The sequence below is a fragment of the Pseudophryne corroboree genome, chromosome 1 (assembly GCF_028390025.1).
Source record: "Pseudophryne corroboree isolate aPseCor3 chromosome 1, aPseCor3.hap2, whole genome shotgun sequence".
NCBI classification, from domain to species: Eukaryota; Metazoa; Chordata; class Amphibia; order Anura; family Myobatrachidae; genus Pseudophryne; species Pseudophryne corroboree.
Genome location: NC_086444.1, coordinates 1,247,115,956 through 1,247,129,582, shown reverse-complemented (window position 1 = coordinate 1,247,129,582; position 13,627 = coordinate 1,247,115,956). Strand labels below are relative to the sequence as shown.

The 13,627-nt window shown below is 44.0% G+C and overlaps 1 pseudogene; it reads left to right on the top strand.

Annotated features, from left to right (window-relative positions):
• The first annotated feature begins 10,838 nt into the window (after nucleotides 1–10,838).
• On the top strand, nucleotides 10,839–10,957 carry LOC134937064 (5S ribosomal RNA; annotated as a pseudogene).
• Nucleotides 10,958–13,627: the final 2,670 nt, after the last annotated feature.

Here is a 13,627-nt window from a genome sequence, read left to right as displayed (position 1 = left end):
TCTCTAGTGTATCTCTAGCTCTTGTGTCTCTCCAGCTCTCTAGTGTATCTCTATCTCTTCTGTCACTCCAGCTCTCTAGTGTATATCTAGCTCTTGTGTCTCTCCAGCTCTCTAGTGTATCTCTAGGTCTTGTGTCTCTCCAGCTCTCTAGTGTATCTCTAGCTCTTCTGTCACTCCAGCTCTCTAGTTTACCTCTAGCTCTTGTGTCTCTCCAGCTCTCTAGTGTATCTCTAGCTCTTGTGTCTCTCCAGCTTTCTAGTTTATCTCTAGCTCTTGTGTCTCTCCAGCTCTCTAGTGTATCTCTAGCTCTTCTGTCACTCCAGCTCCCTAGTGTATCTCTAGCTCTTGTGTCTCTCCAGCTCTCTAGTGTATCTCTAGCTCTTGTGTCTCTCCAGCTCTCTAGTGTATCTCTAGCTCTTGTGTCTCTCCAGCTCCCTAGTGTATCTCTAGCTCTTGTGTCTCTCCAGCTCTCTAGTGTATCTCTAGCTCTTCTGTCCCTCCAGCTCTCTAGTGTATCTCTAGCTCTTCTGTCACTCCAGCTCTCTAGTGTATCTCTAGTTCTTGTGTCTCTCCAGCTCTCTAGTGTATCTCTAGCTCTTCTGTCACTCCAGCTCTCTAGTGTATCTTTAGCTCTTGTGTCTCTCCAGCTCTCTAGTGTATCTCTAGCTCTTGTGTCTCTCCAGCTTCCTAGTGTATCTCTAGCTCTTGTGTCTCTCCAGCTCCCTAGTGTATCTCTAGCTCTTCTGTCACTCCAGCTCTCTAGTGTATCTTTAGCTCTTGTGTCTCTCCTGCTCTCTAGTGTATCTCTAGCTCTTGTGTTTCTCCAGCTCCCTAGTGTATCTCTAGCTCTTGTGTCTCTCCAGCTCTCTAGTGTATCTCTAGCTCTTGTGTCTCTCCAGCTCTCTAGTGTATCTCTAGCTCTTGTGTCTCTCCAGCTCTCTAGTGTATCTCTAGCTCTTGTGTCTCTCCAGCTCCCTAGTGTATCTCTAGCTCTTGTGTCTCTCCAGCTCTCTAGTGTATCTCTAGCTCTTGTGTCACTCCAGCTCTCTAGTGTATCTCTAGCTCTTGTGTCACTCCAGCTCCCTAGTGTATCTCTAGCTCTTGTGTCTCTCCAGCTCTCTAGTGTATCTCTAGCTCTTGTGTCTCTCCAGCTCTCTAGTGTATCTCTAGCTCTTCTGTCACTCCAGCTTCCTAGTGTATCTCTAGCTCTTGTGTCACTCCAGCTCCCTAGTGTATCTCTAGCTCTTGTGTCTCTCTAGCTCTCTAGTGTATCTCTAGCTCTTGTGTCTCTCCAGCTCTCTAGTGTATCTCTAGCTCTTCTGTCTCTCCAGCTCTCTAGTGTATCTCTAGCTCTTGTGTCTCTCCAGCTCTCTAGTGTATCTCTAGCTCTTCTGTCCCTCCAGCTCTCTAGTGTATATCTAGCTCTTGTGTCTCTCCAGCTCCCTAGTGTATCTCTAGCTCTTGTGTCTCTCCAGTCCTTCCTTACTTTTCCAGCTACAGACTCATTGTTTCTCTCCAGCTCCAGCTTTTTTGTGTTTCTTCAGCTTCCTAGTGTTTTCCCAGCTCCAGCCTCCTCATGTTCCTCCAGCCTTCAGTGTTTCCACAGCCCCAACCTGCTTGTCTCTCATCAGCTCTTGTCCCATTGTACCTCCCCAGCTCTGACTTCCTAAAGTCTTCCCAGATCTAGCTTCCTGCTTTCTCTGCAGCTCCTACTATCTTTCTGCCCCTCTTTTGTCACTTAGCCCCCTGAACCCTTCTTTCTCTCCAGGTCCACAGTGTCTCTACTTCCCCTTTTTGTCTCTCCGGCTCACCAGTGTATAACCTACCCCCATTGTCTCCCTAACTCTATTCTCCATTTGTCTCTTTAGTTCTTGCTGCATTATGTTTCTCCGTTTCCCTTCTGTCACTCTAGCTCTACAGTGTCTTCCCTGCTTCATCTGTCTCTCCAGTACCCAGTGTCTCCCCAATTCCAGCCTCTTTGTGTCTTTCCAACTCCATCCTCATTGTGTCCTTTCAGCTGTAGCTCCCTTCTGTGTCTCCAGCCCACTTTGCCTCTTCAGGTTCCCAGTGTCTCTCCTTCCCCCCAGTGTATACATATCTCCAGCCTCCAGGTGTCTCTTCTGCTCCAGTTGCCTCTTTCTCACATCCCTTCTGTCTCTCCAGCTCCCTTCTGTCTTTGCAGCCCCTCAGATTCTCTCCAGTTATTAAATATAAGATGATAAAATCACTTTTATCATGCATTGGTGATGACTGTACAACATCAATCTTTATTATAATGACCCAAGAAGGGAATTTAGACAAAGCAAAGTGTACCAAGCGTCTTATCTGGAAATAAATAGGGCTCTGTTGTTATTAGTGCTGTATAACTATAATTCCAAGTTTATTTTAAACATAACTATTTACACTGAATTGCAGATTAGATCAATCTCTGTAGGTAACGGTCTGGCCATTTAGGTCATAGTTCCTATCTTTAGAAATGCCGACTAATCTTTCACCAATTTCTCTCTCTCTTTCTTTTTTAAAGCTGAGACACTTTGTAAAAAAAATTAACTTCACTGATCCAAATAAGAGAACAATCCGTTTTAAGGAAGAAGGAATATATCCTGAATATCTTTTCATTACAAACGTGATATTTGATCGTGTAGGCTGTGAAATTTCTTCCTGTAAGATAATGGTTGGTCTGTTTAACGTATGCGTTCCACAAGAACCACAGCTGAAAATGCTACCATGGAGAATAGCGTGGAAACATGGAAAGGTAAAGGTCTGGAATGACTGGCACGAGCAGATGTTGTCCCATGTGACTCTTGAGTGTTGTTTGAAAAATGTTAAATAGTTGACACAAGATAACATTTATATATTTGTGTTATATATAGTCTTCACTGCTTACCAGCAAGGTAAGGACCGAGTACAATGTCCACTTCCTTCACAGGTATACAAAAGTAACAAGATAAGTCACAGCGCTATACACTATCACAAGTATTATGTTATTTGCACTCACTTTTTTATACACAAAATAACATTGATGTTTTATACAACACTCAATAATTTAATATATCACACAAAATGTAAAATCTAATATAAAATGAGTATTTTAATATATAATAAATATTCAGAAACAAAAATATCTGAATTGGTAAATGTATCACTGCAGACAAAAAAATGTGGCAAATATCTAAATGTTAATAAATAGCCATATCCCAGAAAACACATTTTGAGAAGCACAATAATTCTTTATATCAGGAGTTCTCGGATGTGGTCCTCAGGACCACACACAGTTTCTGTTTTCCAGGTTACCTTGCACAGATGCTCTCACTACTCACTGACACATTGTAAAACACCCACCAGTTGTGCTAAATATTTCACTTGTGATTCTTTGAGGGGACCTGGAAAACATGAACTGTTTGGGGTACTGAGGACTGAGTTTGAGAGCCACTGCTTTGTATAGATGAGACATTGGCGATGTGGTAGAGTGTGCATTAGTTGCAATGTACAGTAGTATACTGTATCACATACTGTATGTGGCCTGGTTCTAAGGTAGGTGTAAAGCAAAAAGGAGAAAGTCAATTTGCACCTGGACAAACCATGCTGCAACGCAAGGCAGGAAAACTTGAGATGTGGGTAGACCACCACATTTTGGTTTGGATTCTAAATTATTGTCTTGTTTTGGTTTTGGCATACCACCCTCAAGTGTTTTGGTTTTGGATCTAGATTTTTACAAATAATAAAAAAACACCTAAAATCATGTAATTTGGAGCGAATTTTGTTTCTATGGTTTTGGTAGCATCCATAATCTTCATTTCCAGCCATTTCCATTGTGAGCTGGCACCTGAGATCATTGGGGAGGGACTTACATGACATCAATTTTAGATCCGAGAACAGAACTTGGCATGATGACCCAAACTGGGATTTAGTTTGATTCTGAACTCCAAGGTGATATGAGCCTGGACTTGGTTCAACTCAAATCCACAATTTTGTTCTGTATTCAGAAAAACCAAACCACTCATCTCTAAAGAAAACACATATATTGGCTTTGCATGTAGGGTAAATACTGGACACTTTTGCATGTAGCGCACAGTTGCTGGATTTTGGTTTGGACACTCCCGTTTCAGTCTAAATCTCTCTCTCTGCATATGTTACATCTGCCCACAGTGCAGCACGGCTTTACAAAGGTCCACAATTACTTGTTCCATTTTTTATCTTTTTGGGGTTTTATTCTATTCACTATCAGACTAATATATCTAAGTCAGCGGTGGCCAACCCGCGGCTCTTTCATCCGCCGCATGCAGCTCAGTCGGCTCTTGGTCACTGCTGCCCCCGGGCACCAGACACACGCACGCCTCTCCGGCGGTGGTGCCTCCATTCAATTCGGCGCTGGCCCATGAGCCAATCAGAGCTCGCGGACTGGCAGCTAAGGCTCCTGATTGGCTGCCAGACCACGAGCTTTGGATGGCTCACAGACCGGCGCCTAATTGAAGAGAGACACCGCCGCCGAAGAGTGAGTAGCAGCAGTGCGGTGAGTGGGGGGATGGCGGGGGGAGGGGCGGGGTATCTGGTGTGTACTGTGGGTACATGTGTATCTGGCACTGGGGGCATAGCAGGGAATAGAAACATAGCAGGCACTGGGGGCATATCTGGCACTGGGGGCATATCTGGCACTGGGGGCATAGCAGGCACTGGGGGGACATGTGTATCTGGCACTGGGGGCATAGCAGGCACTGTGGGGACATGTGTATCTGGCACTGGGGGCATATCTGACACTAGGGGCATAGCAGGCACTGTGGGGACATGTGTATCTGGCATTGGAGGCATAGCAGGCACTGTGAGGACATGTGTATCTGGCACTGGGGGCATAGCTGGCACTGTGGGGACATGTGTATCTGGCACTGGGGGCATAGCAGGCACTGTGGGGACATGTGTATCTGGCACTGGGGGCATAGCAGGCACTGGGGGACATGTGTATCTGGCACTGGGGGCATATCTGGCACTGGGGGCATAGTAGGCACTGTGGGGACATGTGTATCTGGCACTGGGGGCATATCTGGCACTGGGGGCATAGTAGGCACTGTGGGGACATGTGTATCTGGCACTGGGGGCATAGCAGGCACTGTGGGGACATGTGTATCTGGCACTGGGGGCATAGCAGGCACTGTGGGGACATGTGTATCTGGCACTGGGGGCATAGCAGGCACTGAGGGCATAGCAGGCACTGGGGGCAGGGACGGTTCTACACCTTGTGGCGCCCAGTGCAAAAGTTTCCACTGGCGCCCCCCCCCCCAGTTAGTGACACCGCAAAAAAAAAGGGGCATGGCTTCATAGGGGAGGGCCGTGGCCACAGTTATGCTCCCAGTAGCTGTGCCCCCAGATTTGCCCCAAGTAGTTGTGCCCCCTGTAGCTGTGCCCCCAGTAGATATGCCCCCTGTAGCTGTGCCCCCAGTAGATATGCCCCCTGTAGCTGTGCACCCGGGGGGCAGTGCCGTAACTAGGCATTTTAGCGCTGTGTTCAAGAAACAACATTGGCGCCCCCCATGTAAGATAGGGGCAGTGCGCGCCGTTGGCACGTGAAAAATATTTAGGGGCGTGGCTTTATGGGGAAGGGGCGTGGCCACAAAATAACAGCAATTCATACTACGGTGCACAGTCTTCTATATTATTCAAATTACGCTGCACAGTAGCGCCACTACACCAGGTAGAGACCCTTTTATACATTACAGCAGACAGCGTCCCCCTTTTTACACTTTACGGCAGATGGTGTATCCCTTTATACACATTGCAGCAGCCAGCATCCCCCTTTTTACACATTGCGGCAACCAGTCCCCCTTTTTACACATTGCGGCAGCCAGTCCCCCTTTTTACACATTGCGGCAGGCAGTCCCCCTTTTTACACATTGCGGCAGCCAGTCCCTCTTTTTACACATTGCGGCAGCCAGTCCCCCTTTTTACACATTGCGGCAGATGGTGTACCCCTTTTTACACATTGCGGCAGGCAGTCCCCCTTTTTACACATTGCGGCAGCCAGGACCCCTTCTTACACACTGCGGCAGCCAGGACCCCTTTTTACATATCCTGGCAGATGGTGTACCCCTCTTTACACACTGCGGCAGCCAGTCCCCCTTTTTACACATTGCGGCAGGCAGTCCCCCTTTTTACACATTGCGGCAGGCAGTCCCCCTTTTTACACATTGCGGGAGCCAGTCCCCCTTTTTACACATTGCGGCAGCCAGTCCCCCTTTTTACACATTGCAGCAGATGGTGTACCCCTTTTTACACATTGCGGCAGGCAGTCCCCCTTTTTACACATTGCGGGAGCCAGTCCCCCTTTTTACACATTGCGGCAGCCAGGCCCCCTTTTTACACATTGCGTCAGCCTTAACCCCTTTTTACACATTGCGGCAGCCAGTCCCCCTTTTTACACATTGCGGCAGCCAGGCCCCCTTTTTACACATTGCGGCAGCCAGGCCCCCTTTTTACACATTATGGCAGACGGTGTCCGAGAGAGAGAGAGATACATACTTACCTTCTCCCCGCTGACAGGCTCCTCGTGCAGCTTCCTCGGTGCAGGCAGGTGAGAAGGAGGAGGAGGGAGGGGGACTGGAGCCGCAGCAGCGCATGTCATTGGTAGTAAGCGCCGCTGCAGCATCCCCCTCTTCTTCCGTATTGGCTGCCAGGCGCTGCTGTGGATGCTGGGATGGAGGAACCACATCCCAGCATCCATAGCAGCACCGGGCAGCCAATACGGAAGGAGAGGGGACAGCTGCAGCGGCGCTTACTACCAATGAAATAGCGCTGCTGCGGCTCCAGTCCCTCTCCCTCCTCCTCCTTCTCACCTGCCCGGCGCTGCTCTCTTCTCCCTCCACAGCGCGGCGGCGCACAGCACAGAACAGGCGGCATGTAATGAGTCCATTTGACTCATTACATGCTGCTGGCCGTGCGCCCTCAGGGCAACTGCGCTGTGTGCAAAGCCCACTTGGCACACACGTAGTTACGGCCCTGCTGTGGGGACATGTGTATCTGGCACTAGGGGCACAGCCGTCACTGTGGAGGTGGCCATTTTTAACGTTTTTATATGTATGTGGCATTGTACTGGAGCATTATATGTATGTGGTATTGTACTGGGGCATTATATGTATGTGGCATTGTACTGGGGCATTATATGTATGTGGCATTGTACTGGGGCATTATATGTATGTGGTATTGTACTGGGGCATTATATGTATGTGGCATTGTACTGGGGCATTATATGTATGTGGCATTGTACTGGGGCATTATATGTATGTGGTATTGTACTGGGGCATTATATGTATGTGGCATTGTACTGGAGCATTATATGTATGTGGTATTGTACTGGGGCATTATATGTATGTGGCATTGTACTGGAGCATTATATGTATGTGGTATTGTACTGGGGCATTATATGTATGTGGCATTGTACTGGAGCATTATATGTATGTGGTATTGTACTGGGGCATTATATGTATGTGGCATTGTACTGGGGCATTATATGTATGTGGCATTGTACTGGGGCATTATATGTATGTGGCATTGTACTGGGGCATTATATGTATGTGGCATTGTACTGGGGCATTATATGTATGTGGCATTGTACTGGGGCATTATATGTATGTGGCATTGTACTGGGGCATTATATGTATGTGGCATTGTACTGGGGCATTATATGTATGTGGCATTGTACTGGGGCATTATATGTATGTGGCATTGTACTGGGGCATTATATGTATGTGGCATTGTACTGGGGCATTATATGTATGTGGCATTGTGCTGGGGCATTATATGTGTGTGGCACTGTACAACATGACGAAAAACGGGTTATTTATTTATTACCAGTTATTTATATAGCGCACACATATTCCGCAGCGCTGTACAGAGAGAATATTCGGTCATTCACATCAGTCCCTGCCCCAGTGGAGCTTACATTCTATATTCCCTACCACATGTACACACACACACATTCACGCTAGGGTTAATTTTGTTGGGAGCCAATTAACCTACCAGTATATTTTTGGAATGTGGGAGGAAACCGGAGTACCCGGAGGAAACCCACGCAAGTACGGGAGAATATACAAACTCCGCACAGTTAGGGCCATGGTGGGAATCGAACCCATGACCTCAGTGCTGTGAGGCAGTAATGCTAACCATTACATCATCCGTACTGCCCGTTATGATATAAGGTCATACTTCTACAAACATCTTACTGAAAGGTGTGCACACAAAAATGGGGTGTGGCTTTGTGACAACTAGGCCATGCCCCCATATTTGCGCACCGTCTTTGCTGCGTGCGCGATAGCGGCTCTTGCTCTTGACTACAGATCTTTTCTGGCTCTTTGGCTCTGGCTGGTTGGCCACCCATGATATAAGTGCTTGTGAGAGTAAGAGACCAGGACAGTTTCTACATCATGCCTCAGTCTTGTGTTTTCTAAAGTTGTTATTATTATTATTATTATTATTATTATTATTAGTTGCTTATGTAGTGCCAGAATATTATGTGACGTGTTTTCTGCCATTATAGAGAAGATAGGAAAAAAGGGAGAATAGAGAACTACTGTGTCCTGGGTGGCTGCAGGGAGGATATACAACAGGATGTGACTCAGCACAAACACTGACAAGAGGGCGTATATCCAACTTCTGAGCTCAACCTCAATTGTTCCTCTAATATGCAGACAATCTAGCAATGACATAAAGTAAACAATATTATGTAACGTGATGAGTAAAATAACAACACGGGTTATGCAATTAGTGAAGCAATACAATACACTCCTTGGGATTGGTAAGACCCCCGTTTGTCGACAAGGCCTTAGTAGTGGGGTTTAATGGTAATGGAAAGTCATCATTTAAGGCCAGAGTCTTTGGAATTGTGTCCATTTGTGTTAGGTAATCTTCAGTAGAGATGGATCCTCCTCACACTGGTGGGGAGGTGTCTTGTGGGATCCGATGTCCCTCACAAAAGAGAAAGAGGAGGGACAGAAAGGACCAATCGTGTAGTATGTCACAGCTTCATTAGGGAGGTGGGGGATTGCTAGGTGCCCTCACAAAAAGTGGAGCTTATATTAGTTCTTCTATGAGTGTCTTTTAATCGAGGGTTTAAAGGTGTTTGTACCGTACTCACAAAACGTAGAGTTATCATACGGGCGAGGTATGGTGATGTCATCTGTGGGTGTTGGCATAACGGCCCCATGCTGTCTGGCGTCCTCACGTGTTATGGACACTCTTTTTAAAGGTATGGTTTTTCGCTTACTTTGTATCCTGGTGACGAGATAGATTAAATCTCAAAACGTTGATTCACATCCTGCTGTTCCTGTGGTTATTATCCGAGGGCCGCCTGCAGTGTTTTCTCTCTCTCTCTCTCTCTCTCTCTCTCTCTCTCTCTCTCTCTCTCTCTCTCTATAAATATATACACACACACAAAGTGAACAATATAGTTGATGTGGGAAGACCAGTATATAGTTGGCCTTGAACATACAGATGCATTGATGTGTTCAAATAGAGGGCAGAAAATGGGTAACAGTAGGCTAGGTAGGATTGGGAAGGTGTAGCATTGTGGACAGAACTGTAAGAACCATTTCATCTCAAAGTCCAATCTGAGACCTTTTGGGTGTAAAGTCCCTAGATTAAAGATGGTCTGCTCCTCTGTCCTTGCTAGTCTCTCTGTGTTGTTTTTCCTCACATTGTTCAGGACTAATTATATCCCACAGAAGGAGACCATCTCGTTATTCTACATTCATGCTCCTTCTTGAAGTGTGGTGATACTCCATGGGTGGCCAGTCCCTTCTTAATATTCCGCATATATTCACCCTTCCTGTTTTCTAGTCTTCATGGTATCCTCCCTATGTATTGTTTGTTTCAGGTACATTGTAGTAGAAAGTGATCAAGCCCGGCGGACGGGTGAAACGCGTCTTCCGACATCATCCCTCTTCTTCCTGGCTGACCAGAGCAACGAACGTTCTCCCATACCTACCTGTGTTCTGCGCCTCTCATGATTTCCTCATCCCGGAACTGATCGGAGCAGCGGATGGCTTCTTGCACCAGCCAGGGTCTCCACCAGGCCGGCGGTACCTGCACTCCCACACGGATCGAGATGGGTACAGCATTGTATAAGGGGAGATTACACCCCTATACCCAGCGCGGGTAATATCTGTTTTTTACACCTCATCACAATAATTTGTATGGTGGATATCGGCAGATTTTGGCCCGCACTGATTGGACATTTGTTTTCATTTGTTCGTGAGAGCAATAGCTTATCAGATTTACCTCATGTATCATTATGCATTTTGGAATCAGGCAATATTGGCAGATCTTTAGGTATTAAGTTGCTTTAGCCCCTATCACTTACATTAATATCAGCAATATTTATTGACTTTTGCTATTATTGAAATTTATTTGTATTGTGATATTTGCAGTGATTATTCTGAACCTCAATAGACCTTTCCTAATCAGGAGTTACCACTGTAATTTTGTTACAGTCGTTCTACCATTTGGTCCTGTTTCTTTACTACTATCATTCATCAGTTGGATACTTTCATACAGTCTATCGGTTACATTGTTATCTTTCTCCATATGTCTGTATCTTTATCTCAGACATCCTAGATATAGGCAATCTTTGGATTACTATTCATAGATAATTATACTTACAGAGACTATACTTTGGCACATCAATTATCTAGCTAATTTCAGAACTAATATTGCAGTCCATTCTACCATTGCCACGAATCAGAATCTTGTGAAAATTTCCAATAGTAAAATTAGACTGGTATTAATACCAATACTCACCAATCTTTTTTTCCCCCTTTCCTTCATTTTATGGACTCTCACCATTGATTGATTCTCTCTACTATCATACCACACTGGAAACGCCCGAAGCCATTCGATCTCGGAAGCTAATCAGTGTTGGGCTGGGTCAGTACTCAAGTGGGTGACCATTGAGGAAGGCTCAGTGTAGTAGAGCTCATTGGTTCAGCACGTACAGTGTCTAACACTGACAGAAGACTCACACTGCCATCTCACTCTCTACTCTTTCTCTTTCTTTTTATTAATTGGCCGAATATGAGAGATACATATATACTACTCACAAGATAAATCAGTATCTAGACTGTATTATTGTGATATGGAACAAAAAACAGGGACTTGTTTATCATTGGAACGTACCGTCTAACATTTTAGCTATTACTTATAACACTCAGAACCTATTCCGTCAGCCGGAATTTAGCTTCTATTTTGTATCAGCACTTCGTGCTATCTAAATATATTGTCACCTTTTGACTGTTATTATCTTCAAGAACCACTGACTATCTTAATTTTGTGAAACCATTAAAATTATCATTTTTAATTTATTCTGACTAATTTATTTACTGTCTAAAGTTAAGAGTGCGCCCACAAAAGAGTCTTCTTTTCTCCCCATTGTCTCATGTTCCTATACTGACTCAGGGTGCACCACCAAATCACATTAGAATTAGAAAACAGCGTTTTCTTTTAATCATTTGATCTTGGTATCTAGAAAATAATTTTCTGACATCTATTATATCCCCCTTTCTACATTGTAGTAGAAACTACATTCTTACTGTTGCAGGTGATGAAGTCCTTCATTTTGAATTCATTGTGTTACCTGTAGACGCATATTTGGTGATAGTTGAATCCTTACTTTTGCAATTCTTACACATCTTACATGAACTACATCTGAAAAATGCCTTTGACTTGATGGATTTAGTCTTGTGTGAGGTCACTAATGCACTTTTCACTGCTTGTTTCCTTATATCGTCAGCTTGCGATAGATAAACCGGGTTTTTTGGGGGGAGGTAGATTTTATGACCGGGAGAAGTAATCCCCAATGTTTATTTAGAATCTGTTTGAAGTGAACTCCTTATACTGACTGTTATACTTTACTATAAAGGTAACTCCAGGCTCTATTCTTTTATTTTTGCTTTCTCTTGTTCCCTGGCATAAACAGATTGGACCATAGTTTCCCTGTTAATTTCTCCACATTTCTCATATGGGTCTATTAGTGAGGTGGTATCATATCCCTTTTTCCTGAATGTGTGACTTGTTTGTGGTAGGCCTCCAATTATGAACATTACTTCCTTTTTCTATAAAATTGACTGCTGGGGACTGACGCCAGCCAATTGGGGTGATGGTTACTGTTATGTGGAATGTATGAGTTGCAGTCGGTCGGTTTAACGTATTTCTTTGTCTGGAGCTTGTTTTCTTCGATGAATATGAACAAGTCCAAAAAAATTAATAACTCCTTGCTTTTTTCAAAAGATAACTAAATGTTTCTATTATTGTTCACAGAATGTTTCTAGTGATGTGGAGTCACCACTCCAAATGAATAGGATTTCATCTATGCATCTTTTCAATAGCACCAGGTTCACCCCAAAGTCATGCTCACTATACACGGATTGATCCTCCCAGTGGGCCATGAAAAGATTTGCATAACTCGGGGTGAACCTGGTGCCCATAGCTGTCCTGCATAATTGTAGATAATAGGAATTGTCAAACCAGAAATAGTTGTTAGACAAAATTAATTCAATACTCTCCAAAATTAAGGATTTGAAATTTGGGTTACATTTTTTTGATCCATGAAGTAAGTAATGGCTTCTAGGCCATGTTGATGGTCTGTGGCCATATACAAAGAGGAAAAAAATCAGCCGTTACCATAATGTAATTTGATTCACAGTTGACCAAATTGAGTTCAAGGATTACTTCTGTGGAATCTTTAAGGTGGAATCTTGTCTTCCATGCCAAGGGTTGTAGTGTATGATTGATATATTGCAACAGGTTTGAAGCAATGGATTCCATTCCAGCCCTAATAGGCCTTCCTGGTGGGTGTTCCTTTTCCTTATGGATCTTAGGGAGAGTATAGATGACAGGTATCAATGGAAGTAGGATAAAAATGTATTTCCGTTCATTCTTCAAGATGGTTTTTCTCTGTTCATAATTTTCAAGAAGATTGAGCAATTTCTTATTAATACCTTCCAAAGGGTTCCCTCTTAATTTCTTGTATGTATGGTTATTGCTCACTTGTCTTTCTATTTCCTTCTTGTAGTCTTCTGTGTTTTGTACATTGACTGCTCAACCCTTGACTTTTCATTTCACTGTAATCAGTTTATTCTCTTTGAGTCTTTTCAGTGCTTCTCTTTCTTTTCTGTTCATATTTGGTCTCTGTGTGTTCTTAAAGGTCTTATTCTCAATTTCATCCTTAATCATCTTCTCAAAGCTTTTATTGAAACAATCCTTTTTGAATGCTGAGAAGAATATTGATTTGGGTTTGAAGACAAATGTAGTTGCTTCTTTTATTTCTGTATCCTGTTCCAGATCATGGAATTATTTTTTTAAAGTGAGTTTCCTAATGAAACTTTGGAGGTTGTTGGTGTTTATTTGAGTCCTCTTTTGAGTCCATTGTCCTCATCTTCAGTCAGAGTGTGGATTCTGAGATCATAGATCCGGGTATATTCAGTATCGTTCTCCTTAATTTCTGGAGGTATGATGGTTAAGTCTCCTTAAGTCGTTTTTCTTCTTCTTCTTCTTCTTCTTCTTCTTCTTCTTCCTCTTCTTCTTCTTCTTCTTCTTTTTCCTCTTCTCTGCTCTTTTCCTTATCTTTGTGATGTTATACTTAGTATGA